The following is a 12198-nucleotide window of genomic DNA, read 5'->3' as shown; positions in this document are numbered from 1 at the left end:
TGCACCCCAAGGCGATACACTCGGTCTGATGAACCCTTTGGCTAGTAACTCTTTAAGTTGTTCTTTCAATTCTCTCGGAGCCATGCGATACAGTGGGATAGATATAGGCTGGGTATTTGAAGTTAAGTCAATACAGAAATCAATATCACGTTCAGGTGGCATACCTTAAAGATCTGACGGAAATACATCGGAGAACTCCCGAACTACAGGCACTGAATCAATAGCCAGAGTCTCTGCAGTAGTATCCCGAACATAGGCTAGATAATCCAAACAACCCTTCTCAACCATGTGTTGAGCCTTTATAAAAGAAATAACTCGATTAAATGAACTAACAGGCGAACCCTTCCACTCCAGCTTAGGCAATGCTGGAATAGCCAAGGTAAGAGTCTTGGCATGACAATCTAGAATAGCATGATATGGAGATAACCAGTCCATGCCCAGAATAATTTCAAAATCGGTCATCTCAAGCAATAGGAGATCTGCTCTAGTTTCATAACCATAAAATATAATAATACAGGACTGGTAGATCCGGTACACAACAACAAAATCACCCACATGAGTGGACACATAAACAGGAGTACTCAAGGACTCACGAGAAATACCCAGGAATGGAGCAAATAGAGATGACACATATGAATACGTAGATCCTGGATCAAATAATACTGAGGCATTTTTGCCACAAATAGAAATAATACCTATAATCACGTCATCTGAGGCCTCTGCATCTGGTTTAGCCAGAAAAGCATAGAATCGAGCTGGAGCGCCAACTGTCTAACCTCCGCCTGGCTGACCTCCACCTCTAGGATGACCCCTACCCACCTGTCCTCTACCTCTGGGTGGTCGGACTACTGGTGGAGCAACTGGTCCGGTAAGCATAGGCTGCTGACCCTGCTGTACTGGTCTACCCCAAAGCCTGGGGCAAAACCTCCGCATGTGATTGGGATCCCCGCACTCGTAACAACTCTTCGGTGCGATGGGCTGCTGACTAAGTGTCTGGCCCTGGGAACGTGAATACCCACTGGGAGGACCCTGAATAGCTGGTGGGCGGTAAGAACTCTCTGTGATAGCACTGAGATAAGGTCGCACTGGAGCACCTCGAAAAGGTGGTGGTGCTGGATATGGGGGTCTGATGGACTGCCCCCTCACGAACTGACGTCTGCCCCTAGACGGAGCACCTCTGAACTCTCCAGAGTACCTGAACCGCTTATCTCTCATAATCTGCTCTCGGCTCCGCTGACGTACACCCCCAATCCTCCGGGCTATCTCTACAACTCGCTCATAAGAAGTACCCATCTCAACCTCTCGAGCCATAGTGGCATGAATACCAGTATGTAAAATGGCTGCAAACCTTCGCACTCTCTCTGCCTCAGTAGGGAGTATCATAAGTGCATGGCGAGATAATTCAGAAAACCTCGCCTCATAATCAGTCACTGACATCTGACCCTGCTGGAGCTGCTCAAACTGAAACCGCAACTCTTCCCTCTGGGAGGGTGGAATATACCTGTCCAGGAAGATACGAGTGAACCTGTCCCAAGTCATGGGAGGAGAATCTATTGGTCTGCCAAGAACATAAGACTGCCACCATCTACGGGCTCTTCCCTCTAGCTGAAAAGTAGCAAAGTCTACCCCATGAGACTCCAATATCCTCATGTTGTACAGTCTATCCTTGCACCGATCAATGAAATCCTGGGGATCCTCATGTTTCTCACCCCCAAAGGAGGATGTAGTCTAGTCCATCTGTCCAATAGTTTCTGAGGATCAGCGGCTACAGCTGGCCTGGGCTCAGGTGTAGCTGCTGCCACTGGCTGGGTTCCACCTATGGGTAGTGCACCCTGGGTCTGATATACAACAGTTGCCTGTCCATGAGCCAGCGCGGTAGGGGTCTGTGCTCCCCCGCCCGCCTGAGTTGTGGCTGGGTCGGCCGGAAATAAACTGGCCTGAGTCACATTGTCCATGAATCGTAGCATACGACCCATGACATCCTGAAATCCCGGTGCAGATGTGAAGTCCACCGGAACTGGCTCTTCCACAGGCACCTCACCCTGCTCCTCAATAATGGGATTCTCTGCTGGACCCACTGGTGGCATAACTGGAACAGTCTTGGGATGTCCTCGCCCTCTACCACGGGCTGGAGCCCTCCCTCGGCCTCGGCCTCTAGCAACTGGGGGAGTAGCTCTACCCTGGTCTGGAACTTCATTCGAGCGCGTTCTCACCATCTGTGAGAAAATAAGAGAAGGAATTTTAGTGCTACATTAATTTCACGATGGAATATGAAGAAAGGTAATTTCCTAACACCCTATAGCCTCTCGAAGATAAGTACAGACGTCTCCGTACCGATCCGCAAGACTCTATTAGGTCTGCTCATAACTTGTGAGACCTACGTGAACCTAGTGCTCTGATACCATGTTGTCACGACCCAATTTCACCTATAGGTCGTGATGGCGCAAAACACTACAGCTAGGTAAGCCAACTAATAAGTTAAGCATACATTGATAAAATTTAAAATCAAGAAAATATAATAAAAAACCAAACTCTACCAATGTGTGTACCAAGACCTGGTGTCACAAGTGCATGAGCATCTAGTAGATTATACAAAACTCCAAATACTGTCTGAAATGAAATAGACAGAATGTAAATATAAGAAGAGACACTGGTAGCTGCAGAACAGCTCAGAAAGGCAGCTCACCACTATGCCTCGGGATGACGTGGGTATGTGATGATAGGTCCTCCACTAGTACATGTCTTAGATCCTGCACAAAAAAAGTGCAGCAAGTGTAGTATGGATACGTAAACAACATGTACCCAGTAAGTATCAAGCCTAATCTCGAAGTGGTAGAAACGAGATGGCCGACTTTGACACTCACTATGGGTCAATAATAATAACTGAAATAAAACTAGGATATTTAAATCAGCATGATTTACAGAATTTACAATAATTTATTTAATCAGCGGAAATAATCAAATTTCTTCAAATGTAACAATTCTCAATATATTAATTAAATTCCTTCAATTCAAATAATTTTCGATTTATCAATTAAATCTCATTTACAGGAGTAACAATTAATTCCTTAACAAGCAAGAATAATAATTCATTAAATTCCAAGGATTTTTCAATTTATCAATTAGCTTTACAAGCTGAAATAAATTATTAAAGTATCGTGTAATTATTATTATTAAGCACGATTTCTGCCGAGGACGTACGGCCCGATCCAGAGTGTCGTGTACACTGTCGAGGGATGTGCGGCGCGATCCATAGATGCATCTATCCTGCCGAGGTGTTCTGCCCGCTCCACCAGAAATGAGGACATTTTCTTATGTGCCTCCGGAAGGAGAGTATATTTATTATAAGATAAATTCGGGAGGAGAATAATTTCTTTTTAACAATTAATTGATTTAAACAGAAAATCAAGCCTATGAGATTTCCATCCTTTAATATCTTTATCTAACAATTCACAATATGTTCATATATATCAATTAATATTAATTAATCAAAGAATACAATTTACAGAAGTAATGCATGCTTTGAGTCCTAAACTACCCGAACTTTAGCATTAATAGTAGCTACACATGAACTCTCGTCACCTCGTGCGTACGTAGCCCCCACAATTAGCAACAATTATTTAATTTTAATCACCTAAGAGGTAATTTCCCCCTCATAAGATTAGACAAGAGACTTACCTCGTCTTGCTCCAATTTAATCCACTAGAAGGCCTTTTCCACGATTATCCAACCCTGTCCAGCTCGAATCTAGCCAAAATAATTCGATACAATCATTAAAAATTACAGGAATCAATTCTATAAGAAAATACTATATTTTTAATAAAAATGCCGAAATTAATTAAATATTCGTCCGTAGGGTCCACATCTCGAAATTCAACGAAAGTTATGAAATCCGACAACCCATTCAATTACGAGTCCAACCATACCAGTTTCACTCAAATCCGACTCCAAATCGATACCGAAATCTCAAAAATTCGTTTCTATGAGATTTCTAAAATTTTCCAAATTTCAATCTCAAAACACTAATTAAATGGTGAAAACAATGATATATTTGTGTATATAGACCAAATCCGAGTTGGAATCACTTACCCCAAATGTCTTTCCTTGAAAATCTGTCAAAATTCGCCTCTCCTCAAGCTCAAGTTTGCCAAAAATGGCAAATGGGTCGAATGCCTCTGTTTTTATACTTACAGATCTGTCCAGTCCGATCAGGGGAGCTCGATCAGGGGAGCTCGATCTTGGGAGCTTGATCTCGGGAGCTCGATCTTGGGAGCTCGGTCTTGGGACCTCGATTTTGGGAGCTCGATTTTTGGGCCTCGATCTTGGGCCAGAATTTCTAGCAGAAAGGAAAAATTGCAGCTGTTGTTTTAAGTCCAACTTTTGATCCGTTAACCATCCGAAACTCACCCGAGGCCCTCGGGACCTCAACCAAATATACCAACAAGTCCTAAAACATCATACGAACTTATTTGAAACCTCAAATCACATAAAACGATGCTAAAACCACGAATTATGCTCCTATTCAAGCCTAATGAAACTTAAAATTTTCAATTCCTACATTCAATGTCGAAACCTATCAAATCAACTTCGATTGACCTCAAATATTACACACAAGTCATAAATGATAAAACGGAGCTATGACAATTTTTTGAAACTGGATTCCGACTCTGGTATCAAAAAGCCAACTCCTCGGTCAAACTTCCAAACTTAAATTCTTGTTTTCTTTTTTATTTCAAGCCTAATTTAACTATGGACTTTCAAATAAAATTTCGAACACGCTCCTAAGTCCAAAATTACCATACGGAGCTATTGAAATCATCAAAATTCTATTTTGGGGTCGTTTTCATATAATTAGAAATCCGATCACTATTTAAACTTAAATATTTTAATTTTTTTAAATCAAAATTCTATATTTCGGGCTAGGGACCTCGGAATTTGATTTCGGGCATACGCCCAAGTCCCAAATCATGATACAGACCTACCAAAACTGTCAAAATACTAATCCTAGTCCGTTTGCTCAAAATATTGATCAAAGTCAACTCAGTTGAGTTTTAAAGCTCTAATTCACATTTTAATCCATTTTTCAAATAAAAACTTTCTAGAAAATTTTACGGATTGCGCACGCAAGTCGAGGAATAATAAATAGTACTTTTAAAGATCTTAGAACACATAATTAATTATTAAATTTAAAGATAACATTTTAGGTTATCACATAAAAAGACACGGAGGACGTAATATCTATTGCAAAGATTACATGCTAAAGAGCGAAGTTTTTAAGTATAAATAGAAGAAAATAAAAATTATGAGTCTTTAGAGTTTCGTACTTTTATAACAGATTAACAATATAGAATTATGTGTTTTTAAAAAAGGTTTATATTGGTTAACAAAAAGATGCATGTGTAACGCACGTGATCATGAGTAATCGTAGTGTTAATTGATATAAGATGCACATGTAAAGCACGCAATTAGGAAACTAGTTATTTAACGAGAAGGGTAAAATTTAAAAATAATAATTAATTCTCTGCCGACTTGTTAAAATGGCCAAGTATACAAAACAATTTTTTTTTTAGTATATAAATTACGAATAAAAAGTAACGGAAGGAGTAATATCTATTGCAAAGATAAATGCTAAAAAGAGAAGTTTTCAACTATAAATAGAAGAAAATATACATTATGAGTCTTTATGAGTTTCCTACTTTTATAATAAATTAATAATATAGATTTATGTGTTTTAAAAAAAAGAAAAAGAATTGACACAAAATGCATATAAAACACACACGATTAGGAAATTCAAATACTCAAGAATCTCATACAGGACCGTCCTAGACAATTAACCGAGAGGCAGAAGACCACCTTTAGAAAAGCTTCACTCCGACAGAGTGTCAAAGCAAGAACATTTCCAATGGAAAAGAGAGTTGCTTTCTCTCTTGCATAGGGAAAAACTCTAGTAGTAGCAAGAATCAACCCGGTGATATTCAGAAAGAAACACTGCATGAACAAGCGCTTGTAAACAGTAAACAAGCTTTGATCAAGACGGATGACTAACAATCTTGATGATGGCTTTGTTTTATGCTTTATTTCATTAGTAACTTTCACGTTTGCTCAACTGAGGATCCAAAAGTGGCAATGGTGAAAACCCCACTTGAAGTGGAGATGCCAGTGGTTTCACTATCTCTTGCTCGCCTTATTCAATGTCTGGAACTAGAGTAATATCATCATCTCTATCTAGATCACAGAAATGACAGGTCATTGATCTTTGCATGAAGGTTGAAGACGAGGTTGGTAGTTTAAGAACAACAAATTGACCATGACGTTGTTGAATCTCAAAAAATCTACTTCTGCAGCTTGATTTCATAATTTTCACTCACAAAAAAAGGAAGGTTACTAATAGTATTTTCTAGGTAGAAGAAGCTAGCGGACAAAGATGTTGCTATGAAATGGAATGTTATAAGATCAATGTATTTTGAGAAAAAATAATTTGTCGCGGCCGGTGAAAATAATTGCCATTCGCTAGCTATAAATTAAGCCATACAATTCATAGCCCCGATCAAATTATAATGGCTAGCCTAAATTAATTTTCTCCGCATGCCGACAAACATTAGCACTTCCATAATTCAGAATAGCATGTGTCCATTTATGTGGCTTAAATTCATCTTCTTTTTACTCCATATCCCATTTAGTATATGGAGTATAAGTAAAAAGAGACGGAAGAAGTAATATTTATTGCAAAGATTACATGCTAAAGAGCGACGTTTTTAAGTATAAATAAAAAAAAATAAAAATTATGAGTCTTTAGGAGTTTCGTACTTTTATAACAGATTAACAATATAGAATTATGTGTTTTTAAAAAAAGTTTATATTGGTTAACAAAAAGATGCACGTGAAACGCACGTGATCATGAGTAATCGTAGTATTAATTGATATAAGATGCACATGTAATACACGCAATTAGGAAACTAGTTATTTAACGAGAAGGGTAAAATTTAAAAATAATAATTAATTCTCTACCGACTTGTTAAAATGGACAAGTATACAAAAAAAATTCTTTTTAGTATATGAATTACGAATAAAAAGTAACGGAAGGAGTTATATCTATTATAAAGATTTACATGCTAAAAAGGAAAGTTTTCAACTATAAATAGAAGAAAATATAAATTATGAGTCTTTATGAGTTTCCTACTTTTATAATAGATTAAGAATATAGATTTATGTATTTTTTTTTAAAAAGGAATTGATAAAAAATGCACGTAAAACGCACACGATTAGGATATTCAAATACTCAAGAATCTCATACAGGACCATCCTAGACAATTAACCGCGAGACAAAAAACCACCCTTAGAAAAGCTTCACTCCGACAGAGTTTCAAAGCAAGAACGTTTCCAATGGAAAAGAGAGTTGCTTTCTCTCTTGCGTAGGGAAAAACTCTAGTAGTAGCAAGAATCAACCCTGTGATATTCAGAATGAAACACAACATGAACAAGCGCTTGTAAACAGTAAACAAGATTTGATCAAGATGGATGACTGACAATCTTGATGATGGCTTTGTTTTATGCTTCATTTCATTAATACCATTCACGTTTGCTCAACTGGGGATCCAAAAGTGGTAATGGTGAAAACCCACTTGAAGTTAAGTGGGGGAGAATATAATAACCCGACCGGTCGTTTTGAGTATTACAACCCCATTTCCATATTTACTGCTCAATTTATGCTTTACAGTTGTTATGTGATTCGCCGGGGTGATTGGTTCGGATCCGGTGAGGTTTTGGAATGAATTGGAAAACTTAGTTCCAAGGTTTAAAGCTTAAGTTAAAATAGTGACCGGATGTCGGCTTAGGTATAAACGACCCCGGAATGGAGTTTTGATGATTCCAATAGCTTCGTATGTTGATTTTGGACTTAGGAGCGTGTTCGGAAAATTATTTGGAACTCCGTAATGGAATTTGGATGTCGAAATTTGGTAAAATTTGTATGGCTGGACTCGTGGTTGGACGTGCGTTCATATTTAGTAACTTTTGTCGGTTCCGAGACGTAGCCCCCACTGTCAATTTTTGGGTTAAGTTTCGGATTTTATTTGAAAATGTAGAATTTTCATATGAAATTGATTCCTAAAATTTGTGTTGACTGTATCGAATTATTGTGACTAGATTCGAGGCGTTTGGAGGCCGATTCGCGAGGCAAGGGCATATTGGAATAAAGGATTGCACGATTTGAGGTAACATTTCTAAACTTGATTTTGAGGGTTCGAATTTGGTGTTATATAAATTATTTGGAGGTGGCGCATACGATCGGTGACGAGCGTGTGGACGTGCACCATAGAAGTTGTGATTTGAATAAATTCCGCGAAGTTGTAAAATTTAAGAATCATGTTATTATTCGCATATTCTCCACGTGTTAGAGAAATTTAGCAGAGACTTGTATTAAAGATCACGTTTAGGCTACGTGCCGATATTTTGGGACCTATAGAGTCGTGTTGCTGTTAAATTAATTATTTTAAAATGTACATTTCATACTCAATCATGATCATCCATTGTAAGGATATTGATGGGATCGTTGCTGCAGCCTTGTTGGCCTAGGTTATATATATATATATATATATATATATATATATATATATATATATATATATATATATATTATTATTATTATTATTATTATTATTATTATTATTATTATTATGGGATCGGGCAGCATGCCGCAGCAAGCCTTATAGGCTTTATTATTTTGGATCGGAGCTGCACGCCGCGGCAGGCCTTATAGGCTTTATTATTACGGGATCAGGCTGCATGCCGCAGCATGCCTTATAGGCTTTATTGTTATGGATCGGGGCTGCCCGCCTGCAGCAGGCCTTATAGGCTTTATTATTATATGGATCAGGGCTGCCCACCTGCAGCAGGCCTTATAGGCTTATTTCTTATACGGATCGGGACTGCCCGCCTACAGTAGGCCATATAGGCTTTATATTACGCTTGGGCTGAAGGAGCCCCTCCGGAGTCTGTACACACCCCTAGTGAGCATAGATGATTATATATTCGGGATGGACTTCCCAGGGCATGGACTTCCCTTACTTATTTATATTGTGATGAATTTCCCTTGACATGGATCTTGTCCGTATCATTTACATTGGGGATAATTTTTTCAAGGCTGGATTGGCCTTATACGGTACTGAGTGACTGGTTGTCAGTCGATGTGTATATATATGGGGGATGGAATATCCCTGGTCTGGATTGGCCATAAACAGTACCGAGTGACCGAATGATTTGTGACAAGTATTACATGAGGTCTTTCAACTGAGATGACATATTCCTCATATTATGTAGTATTGATCTATTTCACTTGTACTGAGTTTAATTGTTCAACTTGAAAGTATGCCTACATTTCTGTACCATTATTTATACTGGATTGTACCTGCGGAGCTCGTCACTACTTTCAGCCCAGAGGTTAGTCTTGTTACTTATTGAGTTGGTTGTACTCATACTACACTCTGTACCTCGTGTGCAGATCCAGGTACTTACAGACACGACGACTGTTAGATATTAGAGTGCTATCAGTTGGAGACTATCATGGTAGCTGCCAGGAGTTCGCTGACCTTGACTTTCTTTCCTTCAGTTATTGTACTATTTTATACTTTCAGACAGTGTTTTATTAGTCAGACTTTGTATTTATATTAGATGTTCCTGTACTTAGTGAACCAGGTTTTGGGAGTGTTTATATCTGTATTTGAGAGATTTCTTCCACTGAATTTAAATATTATATTTTCAAACTTGAAAGATATGGTGGTTTATTGAGATTGTCGGCTTGCCTAGTATTGAGATAGGCGCCATCATGATAGGTGAGATTTTGGGTTATGTCAATTAAGAATGAAAAATAGGCTAATACTCATTTAAACGGTATAAATCAATTTAAAGGAAAAATGAATTACTGCTCAGTAAAATAAATCGGGTTTTACAACAAATAGCCCGTGTACGTACTCGTCACCTCACGTACACGACGCTCACATATCACAACAGTACCAAATCCTAAGGGGATTTCTCCCACACAAGGTTAGGCAAGCCACTTACCTTGAACCAAGCTCAATCAATCCGTAAGAATGCCCTTTCCTCGATTATCCGACTCCGAATGGCCCAAATCTAGCCAAACACAATTGCATATCATAAATACAACTATAATAGGCTAATCTAATTAATGAAATCAATACTTTAACATAAATTCTGAAATTCGCCCTAAAAGGTTGATCTGGGCCCACATCTCGGAATTGGGTAAAAGTGACAAAATATGAAGACTCATTCACTCATGAGTCTAACCATATCAAATTTACTAAAATCCGACACCAAATGGTCCTTCAAATTCTCAAATCAAACTCTCCAAATCCCTAGTCTTAACTCCCAAATTCCACCTTAAATACACACTAACTAGGTGGAAAAATAAATGGGTAAGCAAGATTATTGATCAAAAATAAGCACAAGGGACTTACCTTAAGAAATCCCTCAAAAATGATCTCAAGAAATCGCCAAACCCGAGCTCAAAATGATAAAAATGAGCAAAAATCGCAAACCATTGCATTTAAGTGTTCTGTCAAGAAATCTCGCACCTGCGGCCCATAGTCGCACCTGCGATGCCGCACATGCGGAATTTCCATCGCAGGTGCGGAAATGACTTAAAGGGACTGGGTCCGCATCTGTGAGCAATGGGCCGCACCTGCGTGCCCGCTCCTGCGTAATTCTTCCGCTCCTACGATCCCTCAAGCCCTGGCCCCTTCCGCTTCTGCGCTCCATCTTCCGCATTTGCGGATGTGTAGATGCGGTTATACCTCCGCACCTATGACCTCTGTCCTCTTCCTTCCAAACCGCACATGCGTCCATTGGCTCGCTTCTGTGGGCTCGCACCTGCGGTCAATGTTGCGCAGGTGTGATTACACCAAGTGCAGCAACTTCAGCTATTCTTCCAAAACCAAATTAGATCTGCTAACCATCTGAAATAAACCTGAGGCCGCCGGGACCTCAACCAAACATACCCACTAGTCTAAATCACCATACAGACTTAGTCGATCCCTTAAATCACATCAAACAACGCTAAAAACATGAATCACCCTCCAATCTAAATTTAATGAACTTGAAACTTCAAATTTCTACAACTGATGCCGAAACCTATCAAACCACGTCTGATTGACCCCAAATTTTGCACACAAGTCATATTCAATATTACAGACCTACTCCAACTTTCGGAATCGCATTCTGACCCCGATATCAAAAATTCCACTATCGGTCAAAATCTCCAAAAAATTCGACTTTCGCCATTTCAAGCCTAAATGAGCTACAGACCTCCAAAACACAATTCGGACACGCTCCCAAGTCCAAAATTACCCAAGGTAGCTAACTTAACCGAAGGAACTCTATTCCGGAGTTGTCTTCACGCAGTTTCGACTACGGTCAAAATCCTAAGACTTAAACTTCCGTTTTAGGGACTAAGTGTCGCAAAACACTCCGAAACCAAAAACAAGACCTCCCGGCAAGTCACATAAGCAGAAAAAGGTACGGGAAAAATATTAAACAGGGTATCGAGGCTATTACTCTCAAAATGACTGGCCGAGTAGTTACAACCCTACTTGTTAATTTAATTGCTTAAATCATATTGAAACTTGATAAATGAATTGTAAAAGGTTAATTTAATTGCCTAAATCATTTGGTATTCCCTTGAATAATTGCCCCGTAATAAATCTTGAATTGGTTGTTGTAAATGTATTTACTCTTTTGTGGAGCGGGTCGAACGCCTCGGTAGCAGATTGATGCATCTATTTTTCGCGTCGCTCGACCCTCGGCAATGCTTAGTTTAAATATTTATTATGGGTCGGGCTGTACGACCTCGACATGATTTGAGCATGATAAATCTTTGGAATTAATAATAATTGATATTACTTCATTGCTGAGACACAATGTTAGATGGCGAGAATAAATTTGGAAAATTTTCTATTAATAAAAGTATTGTCAACTCACTTCTTGTTATTGCGTTTACAGCTATTTCATACAATCCATGCTTAAGTATAATATCGGTATTTTATTGTTAGACCATAGTAAGTGTTGTAGTCGACCCCTCGTCACTACTTCTTTGAGGTTACACAGGATACTTACTGGGTACGCGTTAATTTACGTACTCATACTACACTTGCTGCACATTTTTGTGCAGGTACATATATGTCTAGT

Source organism: Nicotiana tabacum, chromosome 21 (genome assembly GCF_000715075.1).
Source record: "Nicotiana tabacum cultivar K326 chromosome 21, ASM71507v2, whole genome shotgun sequence".
Taxonomy (NCBI): domain Eukaryota; kingdom Viridiplantae; phylum Streptophyta; class Magnoliopsida; order Solanales; family Solanaceae; genus Nicotiana; species Nicotiana tabacum.
This window is presented reverse-complemented; position numbering follows the sequence as displayed.